Source organism: Cygnus atratus, chromosome 1, assembly GCF_013377495.2.
Source record: "Cygnus atratus isolate AKBS03 ecotype Queensland, Australia chromosome 1, CAtr_DNAZoo_HiC_assembly, whole genome shotgun sequence".
Classification (NCBI taxonomy): domain Eukaryota; kingdom Metazoa; phylum Chordata; class Aves; order Anseriformes; family Anatidae; genus Cygnus; species Cygnus atratus.
The window spans coordinates 116,671,977-116,685,968 of NC_066362.1; the positions used below are offsets into that span (position 1 = coordinate 116,671,977).

At 39.2% G+C, this 13,992-nt stretch overlaps 1 long non-coding RNA gene across 2 annotated transcripts in view; it reads left to right on the forward strand.

Moving 5' to 3' along the window:
• LOC118247537 (uncharacterized) overlaps positions 1-11,803 on the forward strand; it is a 116,977-nt gene extending 105,174 nt beyond the window's left edge. The window contains exons 9-10 of one of the 2 annotated variants that reach the window (XR_004778474.2): positions 9,315-9,411; positions 10,652-11,803. This is a non-coding gene — a long non-coding RNA (uncharacterized LOC118247537). Of the gene's footprint in view, positions 1-3,121; positions 3,209-9,314; positions 9,412-10,651 lie in introns of those variants that run through there. The other variant, XR_004778475.2, reaches the window with a different exon arrangement.
• The last annotated feature ends 2,189 nt before the right edge of the window (positions 11,804-13,992 follow it).

Sequence of the window (13,992 nt, forward strand, 5' to 3'; positions counted from 1 at the left end):
TGTAAGGAGGAGCTCACTGAAGCCACTCTTCCCATTTAGTCTTCCCTATAGCTGGTTAGCAAGAGGTCCCTGCTCCTCAGCAGGTGCTGGGGAGATCCCATCATGCTCCCATGGCATGGTTCAAACCTGCAGGTGCCCACACTGGTCTTCTGTAGAGATGACAATATAACAAGTCTCTGTGCTGCTGTCCCCATGGGGTGGAAACTGTGCCTGGCTGCCCACATGCAGAGCTGCTGCTGGCTGGCTCCTGAGGCTGTACCAGGACTCTGCTCTCATCAAGGCACACAGCTGCCATGTCCCAGGCGGCTGTGGACAATGAAGGCAACATCATGCCTACCATGGCAGATATAGGTCTGGTTTTTGGCACGCCACGCTAGCTGAGCTTCACTAAAGCAGTGTGGTAAGGATATAGCTCTGCAAGCAAGAATTCATATGGAGAAGAATAATTTGGCTGGAAAACTCAAGGCTTTTTTTTTTTTTTTTTTTTTTCTGAAAGCTCAGCTATGATATTTCTATAGAGGGAAAAGCATTATTCTGCTTTTATTCTAAACACAATACAGAATGCTCCTTTATTTTTTTTTAATTGACTCATAAAGACTCCAGGAGGGCACCAATTAGTGAAATAAACCTATAATCCTCAGTGCAGTGCCTGCTATAGGACTGCTGTTTAACAGCCTTCTTGCTAATCAATTCTCTTCAGTCACCCAAATGCCATAGCTGCTATGAAAATAAATGCAAGTTTAAGAGTGCTCTTCATTGTGTGGTTAAAACTATGCTCCTTCTATGCTACCATAAAATCAGCATGTATGTTAACAGATATTTACTCTGCCTTGTACAAATGACTTTAATTCATTTGATTGTGGAGCTTGGGAAAAACAGAAACAGGAAAAAGCAATAAACTGTTCTTCTTGAGCAACATTTAAAAAATCTGATACTTCTTTGGAAACCAGACGTAGAACAGAGATGCATACTTTAGAGTCATAAGAACATCCACAGTTTTGGTTGTTGTTTAACTTTCATTGTAAATTTTAAGCCAGACTTCCATCATTCAACTTTCTGGATGAAAGGGCTGCTTCTCATAATCTTTTTCATGTGTGACATCCATCCAGAGGAGGTTTGTTTCCTTTAAAAGTTGATGTAGCAAAATACACAGTAAGTGTAGCTTGAAATGAGGTGGTGTGCAGAATCCTATCAAAGACAAATGGAACCCAGATCCGTTGAGGATGATGGGGGAAAAAATCTTTAATGAAACTAGAATTTCACCTTTAGTGTTTGATGTGTGAGTGAAAAACACCTTTTAACTAATAACACTTTTGTCCTAAGTAGGATCACAGGAAGCTGGACAAAAGTGTCTATGTATCACTTCTCTTCTGGTTTGTCTTGAGGCAAGAGCAGTGATGCTCAAAAAGGGATGATCAAACACTTAACAGTTTCAATGCTACATCCCAGTATCCCTTAACACAAAGATCAGTGTATTGTCTCCAGGAGAGAATGAAGGCAGAAAGAGATGAAATGACCTGCCCTAAACTATCCATCTGAACTTGAAGTAAAGCACGGGTCTTATGTGTTTGTGGAAATGAGCTGAGATTTAAAACAAAGTAAATAAGATGATGCTGCATCCTGCAAGTTTCACCGAGCTTCTCACTTAACATTCTCTTTCTGTTTTCATGCTAACGTTGGGTAATAAATCAAGAATAAATTATGGAATCACAGAATCATAGTATGGCTTGGGTTGGAAGGGACCTTAAAGATAATCTAACTCCAACCAAATGAAACAGTTTGTTTGAGTGCCTAGGATTTAAGAGTTTTCAGAATCTCTGAAGTTCCATTATCATGCCTATGTAAGGAAATTTATCCTTCCCTCTTTGTTTTTTTTCCAGTGTGAGTTTTATTTTTCATTTCTTATGATGTTTGCAATACATATCTTGTGGAACTTCAAACACTCATTCTTTCTACAGATAAACAATCTTAATTATATAAATTCCTTTTGTATAATGGGAACATATTAATGTAGCAATGCCTTGTACATTAATAATAATTAATTTGCACAGATATTATTTATCAATATTTTATTATGTAGGACATGAGCTTGTCACTGATTAAAATCATGAGTCAACTGAGGTAAACTAAACTGACAGGCTATAGACATCATCACTGACACCTAAGATTTTCATAAAGCTGAAACAAACATACTACACTTTTCACTCCCCTGATCTTGTCAATTTACAACCAACTGCTGATTTGCTTCTAAGCACACATGCACATTAACTTTTCAGCATTTTATTAAATATAGGGAATTGAACCTGTTTCCATAGTGAAATCTATAGTTTAATTAATAGCCAACTAAGTGATTACAGGATATATTTATAACCCAGCAAGATTGTTTAAAGAAGAATCTTTCTGAACTCAGTAACATGAAAAGGTGGTAAGCTGAGCCTGCAAATACAGCCCACTGCAAACCAGTGCACACAAGACTGGTTATGTGAAAAATTAGAACCGAACAGAACTTCGTGAAGCCTGGTAAAATTCCATGATATTAGAACAGAACAGCTGCTCTGAAGAATATTTTAAATCTAAATTTTAAAATTAAATTTAATTTTTTGAAGTTTATTTCAATTTTATATTTAGTATGAGATGGTCAGAAATCTTATATACATATATGTATATTAGCTTATCTAGACCTCTTCTATTTAGGCAAGTATCAGGGGCTTTCTCTTTGGTTTGCATTGGACTGAAAACTTACATGTCTAGTATAAAACAGCATTAAAATATATAGCGTATTTTCCTGCCAAAGATCTGTGCCTGTAGTTACTAGGGCTAGTGGTATGTCATAATAAATCAAACAAATTGTCATGGGGAAAGTGGAAGGCAAACATCAGGACTGTGTGGTAAAAAAAAAAAAAAAAAAAAAAAAAAAAGGAGCATATTGTTTAAATATATTCTTTACTTTTAAATGTAAACAATAAAAATTAGCATTTTTAAACAAAATATTTATGTAAATTTGAATGGTAGTAATTGCATAGAACTGTACAGGCCACCGAGAACAATTATTGCTCCCTCTTCATTTCTGCTGTCCTACCTGTGTGAAGGGAACTGAGTATGTATTTTTGTGGGGTTGTAGGTTTCTGTTTGTGGTCCACTGACTCCTGAGTTCAGAGATTACTTCTGCAGAGGCCTACAGGAGGTGACTTGACCAGGACCAGCCCTGGTGAGCTAAAATTTGCCTCTATGAATGTTGCCCCCTTTATGCCCTGCTCCTTCCAAACCAGAGAACTCACAGGCACAGAGAGCATGCCTTCACATTTAAAGCAGCTCTGTCAATCTGGCACCTGACGTCTCCTGTAAAAGAAGGCCCTGTTCCCTCTCCCCTCTCTCCAGCTGCAGGTATCCTTCTCCCTCCTCATATTGGCATTGACAGTCATGTGCCCTTAGGGTCGACTCAGCTGACAGATTGACATATCTGCAGCAAACTGCTCTTTTATTTGCATATTTATTTATGAGCAGTGAGCAGTGTTAGGTTTCTACTGGAACAATTCTCCATATTGATTTGCTCCAGGGCTGTCTGATTGCTAGAGCCATCCCACAGGGAATGGGGCAAGAGCATCTGGCTGGGGGAGGAGAGAGGATGAGGAGCAGGACGTCCTCCTTCTGCCTTGGCAGGACTCAATGGGATGCAAAACTATAAAGAGAAGATGAAGCTCAGTGGCAAGTAAAGCCAACCAGAGTTGGCATTGCTGGTGCCCTGCCTGTTCCCTGTCTCCCACGCTGTACTCCTGTCCTGTCCTTGCACTATCTTGAGGACTCAACTGAGCTGGCAGTGAGATGACTGCAGGAGATGACTTTGCAGAAAGCTCAACACTTCTTTGCAGTGCTCATTGTCAGCTGCGTTGGCTGAAATGCATTTCTCTGGCTTGCTGCATGTGCAGGCAAGAGCTCACCCATCCTTGTGGAAGGGAGCAGACAGGGCAGGGCAGGAGCACAGGTCCACAGCAGATGGGACACAGACGAGCTTGAGAACTTTTGGAAGTGCCCCTGAGATGTCCAGAGGATATCATGAGCTCTAGCTGTGAGATCACCTCCTAGAGATCACCTCCCATCCCCAAGTGTTCAGGGTATCTCTATTCCCACTCTCTGTTCCCACTTACTTCAGTCCACATCATTCTACTCTTCAGAAACAGAAGTCTCCTTATGGCAAGAGTTGTGGATCGATTTTAAAGCACACGAAGCCAGCTGAAGACAAAATGCATGTGACAGCTATCACAAAACTGCAGTTTTAACAGTCTTAACTGATGGCAGCCTAGATGTCAGAACAGTGTCAAAAAAAGTCAGATGCACTGCTGTGGCAAGCGTCAAAACCAGACATGATGAGAAGTACCCTTTCTGTACGTACACGCATGCATCCCAGAAGCCAGAACTGTCTTTCTGCACTTGGCCTATAAAAACTTACTTCTTATGCTACACATGCCAGTTCAGTTTTGTTTTCTTCTACGTGATGAACAAATGTGAGCATTTGGGTTTAGTAAGCCACAGCTGTGCTATACCTCTGACAGGGATTGTGCACAAACAAATGCTCTCCAAACTAAGACAATCTGGCCTTCTGTAACCTGGATGCCATATAGGCTTTCAGAAGACGTAAGGAGCTTGTGAAATAGAACAGCAAGTTTAATTAAAAAAAGCAAAAATCAACTATGAAAGCAACTATGACAGTAACTAGAAGTTTAAAACAGACAACCAAACAAAAACAGAGAGTAACTATGCCTTCTTGAGATACAAAGAATTAGCTGTTACAGGTTTGATTTATCACTGGATTATGCCAGCTTTATGCTAGTATAAAAACAGGATGATAGAGCCATGCTGAATATCACTAGGTATGCATCCCTTCAGTTCTTCTTACACTCTTATAGGCATAAAAACAGAAATAGTTGTGCAAATCAAAGAAAAGCCTATAAAAATGAAATGGTAGAGACGTCAGATGCAGGGAAAGATAATACTCCTTGATCAGTGCAGATTTACTGCAGTGATCCATCCTGAGGGGCAAGAGAAATTTATTGAAGAGCTAATTTTCAGTAAGATAAAGACCTCTTGCAAAGCAGCATTAAAAAGTCTTTGGTAAGTAATTAAAACGGATGGATAGTTTCTTAAATACTCTAAATATACACCTTATGTGTTGGACTGTCTCCATCTTAGCATGCTATTTAATGCTTACAGCTCTTCAAACCTTATTCTGTTCTTGTTGATCTTGTTGTACAGTACTTTATTAGCTTTAGAGACTCTCTGATTCATAGTGACTTACTTACAGAATATTATTCTATTCAGCAGAAACAAGCATGTGACCTTCTCTATAATAGCAACACATTCTAAGTGGATATTATGCCACACGTTGCAAAATTTGTATTCTTCACATGGAATATGTCTCATGTCATGAGAATTCATATTTCTTCTTTAAAATTACATGAGGTTTTATCAAGTGCAAAAGGCATTATGAATTACACTTAAAAACACTCCAAAGTTCTGGAAATGCCAGGGAACCTGATTTCCAAGTGTCTTTATTTGAACAAAATCTTCAATATGCTGAGTGCTTGATAGGCTGGAACAATGCAGGAAAAGAACTTGTAAAAAGGGGTCCAGCGTGGCTGGGATTAGCTTACTGTGAGAAACGTATACCTTCTGTGGTAGCAGGATGTGTTAATAATGCAGTTACAAATGGCTTAGTTTAATTTTATCTGTGATCTGTTACATTTATCTATTTAAAATATTGCAAATGTATTCCTTACGCGATTGTTTCAAAGAAATATTTGGCTTACATGCAGTCAGTAACAATCAGTGGCAATGTTACTTTTACAGTAAATGTACATGAAGTTTATGGGCAACTGCACAGTGGGACATAAAGATATCATTTGGCATTTCCAAGTTTTATGAGTCTTCCACAGAAGAAACTTCTGAGAAGCCTATTTACCCATGTAGATATCTGTATACAGTCATTTACTGTAAGTGAAAGCAGATTTGTGTCATCTGTTACGTTTATTTTGATTGACTATAGATTGCTTGCCCTTTGATTGCTGCTAATGTTCTGTGGAGCCATTTGTTTTCTTGCCGAGTTAATGATGTTAAAGGAAAAGGTATTACTTTCTTCTTAGGATGAATTAATTTTAGAAGTCTTTACTTAAAAGGGAAAACAAAAACAAAAACAAAAAAGCTGACCAGATTGCCTATTCTCTCACCTGTCCACTTTAGGAGCATGCATGAACACAGGTTCCTGGGAAAAGAAGTTTATTACAGATTAAGGGAGAACATCTTTGTGAGAAACCCCTTGTTAAATTATTGGCAACAAATCACATGTCCCGTAGGACAGACAGCACTTGCATTTCCCTTGGCAAAAACTGGAGAGAACCTGGTCTAAATTCATCTCCTATCTCTCCTGAAAAGTTTTAATAAAGGCTTAATTGTGAAGGGGTCTCCAAGTAATGAATTGTGGCTGGTGGGAGTATCCCAGTCTGGGGAAAATAACTCTTCTGTTGCATATTTCAGAGTCTTTGAGATTAAGAACACGTCCTTGAATAATTTTTGAAAAGAAACATAAATAAATACATGAAGATGTGATCACCCAGTGATTACTTCTTGTAATTGCTCCCTGCCCTCCTTGTATCTTGTTGTGCTCCATGGCCCAGGCTCTGACTTCCTTCCTTTTGAAAGCGTGTCAGGCTCGGGAGCCCTGCAGGGACCTGAGTGCTGGCTGCTGTCTTGTGGACATGGGGCTGGACATCCCATCCCAAGCACTGCAGGGCTGCAGCCTCCCTGGAGGCTGCGAGACCTCAAAGCAGTAAATGGGAGAAGCCTCCAATCACACCTTCTCAGGAAGAAGCGTGAAAATGAAGGATCGGTGTTTCGTTGTCGGCATTAAGGAAGGAGAGATGCCATACCTGCTGTGGGCAAGAACCTCATCATCCTGCAGTGCTGCTCTCATCCTACAGTGTTGCTCTGGTGGTGATCTTCCTTCTCTTTCCATGGAGGACCTTGTTGGCAATATTATTTTCTCCAGCTGACAGATGGAAGCAGCTTTTCTATTCATGTTTCCCAATGGAGTTTTTCAATAAAAGCTGCACAGGAGAGTCTGAAGAGTCCACCACTGTCACGCCACAGACACAAAGAAAGTCATGTGGGCTTGAGGAGCTTTTCAGGAGACTCTTGAGCCTGAACTTCATTGCCTCTGTACCTGTTGTGAATGAAAATGAAGAGTTGATAAGTCTTAATGAGACTGGTATTGCAGCAAAGGGAATTTAAATCCTAAGCATGTTTTGCCTCAGTAATATGGAGAATTTTCCATTTGGTCACTGGTCTTTTTGTTTCAGCACTGTTGTAGAAATGTAAATTAGGACAAGCAACAAACAAGCTTCTGTTCCTAAGTAGTTGCTGAAGTTATGGCCATCAGATGTAAGTTTTAATTATCATTGGGAGAATTGAATAACAACATTTTTTCTTTTGTTTCAGACTGTAATTATCTCATTTTACACCTTTACAGTCACTGCTTGTTTTTATGGGCAGACTTTGTGCAATCCCTCATAGTGTGTTAAAAAAGAATCAGAAATTACGAGCACCATAATTAGGACTGAAACTAGGAAAAGATCTTCCTAATAATTGCAGATATGATGAGTAATTATAATTTATGTTGGCTTTCCTATGTCCCTGTGAGTTTTACAAAACAAACAAACAAACAAAAACAGGTCAACAACCCCCTCCTTTCTTTCGATGAGACTTTCCCCTCCCCTCTTGGCTTCTGTGATCTGTGGCCACTCTAAGGGAAACCATAAAGGTGCAAATAGTCTGGGCTGACTTCCACAGAAGAGAGAGGAAAGCAAAGTCTGGGCACTTTGTCTTCCTGCCTTCTGCCTTCTCCTGTCCTGCAGAAGTGGTGCTCCCTATTGCTGCCCGCAGACCCCTGGTTCAAGGGGAAAAGGAGCCCTGTGTTCCTGCTCAGCAGCTTGCACGGATGCAATAACTGAGCTGGTGAATCAGAGGACCTAGCAAATGGGAACCCATAATGCTAAGTATGTTGTGGAGCTACAGGAAGCCAACACAGAGATGTTTGTCCCCAGATCCTCTTTCCAAGCATGTCCATCCAATCTTCCTGGCTGGTCTTGTAACCTACCTTTTTTCAAGATACTACAGAAGTGCTTTAAGCAATTATTATTATTATTATTAACAATAATAATAATAATAATGAGACAGTTCTTTCAAAATTAAGTGTTTATGTTTGGGAGAGGGTGTGAAAGCTTTTTTTTTTTTTTTTTAAAGAAATTTTGTAACGCAACAGTTGTTTCACATTTCCCATCACTTATCGTGTAATTTGAGGTCTAGTGTTGCACTCAAGCAAAGGTTAAAGCTTAGAGGTTTGGGACCATCTGGTGGACCATCCACATGTTATCATTCTGTCCTTTCGGTGATGACTCAGACATCAAAGATTTTGTGCTTTTATGATTTTTCTTTCTACTTGGCTTACATTGATATTAACATACACATAAAAGTTAAAAAGTCAGTAGATATAATATGTATCATTAGTATCTGTGTTGAATGATTTGTGAGATGAGCGCTTTTTCTCTGTCTTTCTCTCCTCCCCTGCATTTCCATGGAATAAGAAACTGGTAATATGCCTGAAAACCTCTTTCAAAATGTTGCTTCACAATCAGTGACTAGAAAGATCAGAATATTTCCTGAAAGTATGTGGTTTGCATAAGGTCACACTAAAGACCAAATGGAAAAATTGCACTGTGTACGAGTATAGATACATGGTTCTTTTGCCCACTAAGTCTGCTCTTTTGTCATTTTGAATATTTCCTGGCAAAAATCCTAATTATGATACCCCTCCGTATTTTAATATGCACATATCTGTATTTATATACTTACCCATATATATAGTATGTGCAAAATACTTGCATTTTCAGATGTGATGGCAACAGTTGAGTTACTTCAGAAAATTAACAGTAATAAAAAGTAGCTTTTTTTTTTTTGAAAGACAATAAGTAGTGAATAAAGACTAGATTTTGAAAAACAACTATCTAGAAGATATGCCGGTACAGTAAGCATTAGCTATTGTTCATCACAGCGCTGTTGGGTAGTCACCTACAGATAGGGAAGTGTGGCAGTTGTCCGTGAACACTACCAAGGCTTGCATGCTCCTACTTTTTCTCCAAATTGTTAATAGTGAACAAATGTTAACAATTGAACAAGAAGGTAAATAAAATAAATGGAATATCAGAATACCAGTCTAAATAATGCTTTGGAAGCTGTAGACCTACAATGTGTTGTCTGTTTTATAGTGTATGTGAAGTTCATCTGAAGGTTGGAAGGGACTGCAGGAAGTCATCTACTATACCTAAGAGATAACAATGTAAATCAGTTTTTGTGGCAATTAAGGTATGTGTGGTGGAAACAGAGATGCATGTTTAGATTAGTCAGTTATGCTAGGTATTATAGGTGCTGAAACTTCAAGAATTGATTGCCAAATTTGTTTTTATTCACGTTCTGGGCAAATGTTTAGGAATGTGAGAAGAGACATTAGCAGCACTTCTTTCAGCACATACCAGTGTAATGATTAGCAAAACATCTGAAAACATGCTATACAGTCTTTTATAGAACCAGCTGCTCATTTGAGCCAATAATTTTGTCTTGCATTTTGTCATACATATTTTGTCTTTCCTCTGTTAAAACTATTCTAGTCTCCTAAAATGGCATTTTTCCACTTTTTCTTTTTTTTTGTCCTAACCCCTCACACTGGAGATTAAAATGAAATATATGATGGAGCCATCAGCTCTCTGAATCAGCAGGAATATTCACATAGAGTTAATTGCACATCAAAGAAGCATTTTGAATGGTTATTGTAACCCCACAGCACTCTGGCGATTACCAAAATTGTATTGACAGAAATCACCGTTATTCACAGTATTACCTTTTCTGCTTTGCTTATGGCAAGACCTAGGATTATAATTTATCCTAGTTCACTTCTGAAGTCTGATGTCATGTAAAGACAAGCAGAGCAGGTGTTGTTATGATGATTATTATTAACACTGTTATTGATATTGTTTACATATTAAAGTCTGTTTCAGAGAGTACCTACATGCATGCTTTAGTCCCATGGAGCTGAGAGAATCTCTGAGTTCTCCATGCTTGTTTAAATGTTATTCTAAACAGGGATGAACCTGAACATATGTTTAAGTGCTTCACTGAACTGGAGCCTACTAGAGATATGAAAAGTCTCATTTTCTCCATGGGACAAACCTCTGTTCATTCCAGCTAGACCATGCAGGCATAAATCATGCTGAACAACCAAAGAAGTATCTCCCTGCATAAATTCCTGGATTGCTTAAACTTAACACCTAATTACAGATCTGGTGAACCTAGATACACTGAAGGCGGTTTGAAAGGCTGCCTGAAACATCATGGGCTGAGATGCCTTTGTCGGGAGCATTGTGCTGTGATGTGTAACGTGGGTAGATTCCTGTGGGATGTTGACAGTTTGTGGGAAATGAATGTAGGAGGAACTGGGTTACAAAGACCAGGCTTTTTTCTTTAATATCTTTTCTCTCTCATTGTACTGTTTGTGGGCTTGGGGATTTTTTGCTTGTTTTGTTTTGTTTTTTTTTTTCTCTCTTTTTAGGGTAGGGAGAAGGAGGACCTTCTGGTTTGGAAAAACCTGCCCAATAAATGCTGCATGTCATGAGTCACTTGTTCCTGAAGATTTGATACTTCCTGGTTCCTTCCTTCCCCAGAAGATGCTGGTTGATTCTCCTGAAAGCTATCATGTTCCTTTTGTGCTCATGGCATTTATACGGAGTGATAATCACTTGATAAACCATGGATTTATGTAATAAATTAATTAGCTCTGCAGTGTTTCCTCAACCCTCTGCCTGCCAGTCTGTCTCCACTGGGACTTGTTCAGTTTTTCCAAACAGGTACAAATAGCTCTCAGTATTATTATTTTCTTATAAGTCATTTGTAAGGAAAATGTTTTCTCCTCTTCCCACTAGAAGGGGAATTTTCCCTCCCTTTTATTCTGGCCTGAGGCATAGGGTGGATGAGATTCACTTCTGTCTCCGCAGTGGGTTCTCTGCATGCAAACACAGAGTGTAAAGTTCAATAGCTTACAGCAATGAAAGGATAGAGCCAGAAGCTTTGCCATTGGAAAAGGGTGAATCTTACCTTCATGAATAACTCGTGACTATTGTATCTAATGTCAGCTGGGCATGAAATACCATATTTGAAATTGTAATGCCTTCAGGTATAGAAAAATAATTTTCATGCCACTCTTCCTCTTTTACTTCCCCTTTCCTCTTCTGTCTGTATGCTGGAAATGGCATATGGTATTAGATCAGGATCTGTTTAAGCTAAAGAAGGTACAGAGAACATACTGACAATTATTTCTTGAACTTAATGAATTTGTATATTCTGATTTTCTTTATAAGGGTTCAGTCCATTTTAATCCTGCTAGAAAAAAGTTTCAGAGCATTTTTTTTATTTGTTTTGTGTGAAAAAATGCTGTCTTTTATCACTCCTTACAGATTTTTATTGTGTAATGCTTCCACTTTCTGAATGAGAGAAATGTTGAGCAGGAGCACAGGATATTTAATTTGTATTAGAGTCATCATATTACAGCCTTAAGTATATTCCATTTTATTTTGTCTTTAAGTTAAATGGACTTAATCCTTCTTATCTTTCCATATAGAAAATTCTTCATTCCTCTACTTATTTTAATTATTTTTATCTCATTCACCTCTGTTACTGTATTATCTCCTATAAATGTACTGACCAAAACTGAATGCAGCATCCCAATTGGCAGCTTATTATTCATTTACGTATCACATTAAGCTTTTTATAATGTATTTTCCACCATGTTTCTAATGCCTCATAATATATCATTTGCCTTTTTGTTGTTGTTGTTCTGATGACATACTGTACAGAAGTTTTTCTGCAGATCTGTCATCTGGAGTCATCCAGACCTTCTCCAGAGTGTCACAGTTTAAAAGTCAGAAAAGTGTTTGCGACTTCCCAGTCACTGCTACTAGTGTTAGTCGTTTTTTATTTATCAGTTTGTGCTGTGTTGCCATTCACCTGGTCTTGGTAGGGTCCCCCTCATGTTTTTTCCTCAATTTTGGCCAATACTTTGTGTGTGTATTCTGCAGATGCTTCCTCCTTAACCACTTAGTGTTTTCTTGGGTTCATTCCCATCAACGGCCCTGCTAAAAGACAGGAAACACACTGCCCCACTTTCTGCTAGGCCATCGAGATTGGTTGTTCTTACTCTTCATTTCACGCGTCTATGCTGTGCTCCAGCTGTTAGTGCAGAGCTGTTGCTGGAGCTCATGCAGGCACATCTGAACTGCCTTTGAACTTGTTAGCTCAGGTAAAGCTGGCAGCAGCAGGCAGTGTGGGAGGCTGTGAGCCCTCCTGGCTTGCACAGACTTCAGATAGGTAGCTGTGATGATCTCTGTGCTGATACACCTACCCTCCTGCAGTATGGGAGCTAGCTAGCCAGAAATGACGTATATTGCTCCTCAACCTTCAGATGCATCTCTGAGTGCAATTTGTTCATAGCCATCATATCTCAGTCAGGAAGAGGGTTTATCTGCCGTTCCAGACTGACGCATGTGTTGAATAGCCTTTCTGGAAAAAAAATACTGTCACAGGCTTTGTGACAGTTCTAGTGTGTTCTAGCCACTGATGTGACTCCCTTGATTCCAGCTTTTATAGGCCTCCATCTAACAAAATGCATCATCAATTGCTCAGTATTAAGCTACTGTCAGTGGGATTTTTCCCACACTCAAATGCACATGCATACTCAGTGAAGGATCTCTGCGTACATACTTGGCTGAAGAAATATGCTGTTTCACGGGATGTAAGTCTTTACGCTTTAATTTCTCAAAAGCTGCTTTCTGTAGCATGTGGGGCAGATACAGATTCCTTGGTACTGCGCTATGAAGCCTACTTGCTGATATTTGGAAATGTTGGCTGTCCTGTCTGGGTGAACTCAGGCCAAAGGAACATTCAGATTAAGCAACAATTTGAGCAAGTTTAACAGGAAGGGAGAAAATACATGTCCAGTTAGTCACCAGAGGTACACACGTATGCATGAAGTAAATCCCCAACCTGTTTTAGTAATGCACTTAGTTACTGGAAATGCAACACGAGCTTACTTTCATGAGCAAGGATGAAAGAACTTGATTAACCTTTGTACAACATTTTCCACCCACACAAAAAAGTGACATCAGATGCCTCATATGGCAAAAAAACAAGTCAGCATTTGGGAGATTCCAGAGCAAGAGACAGAGATCCCTCCTTACCATTATTGAAGATTTTTCACTTAGCTTGCTACGTGCCTTTTGTGGGTCTCTAGAAACTCCTCGTTGTGGATCTTAATGACTGATGCAGAAAGAGATCCCTTCAGCCCTATACAGAAAACACTTGCTGCAAGGTATTTTATGTTAGTGTATGCAGTATGCAATAAGGCTTTTTAAACTGAGGAATATTTTACTCTCCAAAATGTTGATGGTAAAATCATTAGCACCGAATAGGGATTGACATAAGGTCAGTCATTAGCCATTTCTTAAGGTTAGTCATTAGTCATCAAGAAAGATCCTAAAGACTTGGGAGTAAGAATTTAAATGAGCATGAGTGGGACAGCGCAGTAAAGCATGGGGAGACGCTGTGTACCTTTGTGCAGCATTGGGGTAGATTTCAGACCACTTCAGTGCCACCTGCAAAGCACAGCAGGATTTCCAAAGTTCAAGCTTTCTAATCTTTGCAGAGCATCTCAGTGCTAATATTTTGTGTTACTTTCAAAACAGGTTGAGGCTCAGTTCCTGTGTGACCCAGCACGCAACAAGAAAGGATTTGGTTTGAATTGACATTTTTGACCTATGTGAACACAGATATTCCTCTTTCCTTTCTCCTGCCCCTCAAAAGTGTTTGAGAAATAAACTTTGAAGTCCTGGGAGAAGTAAC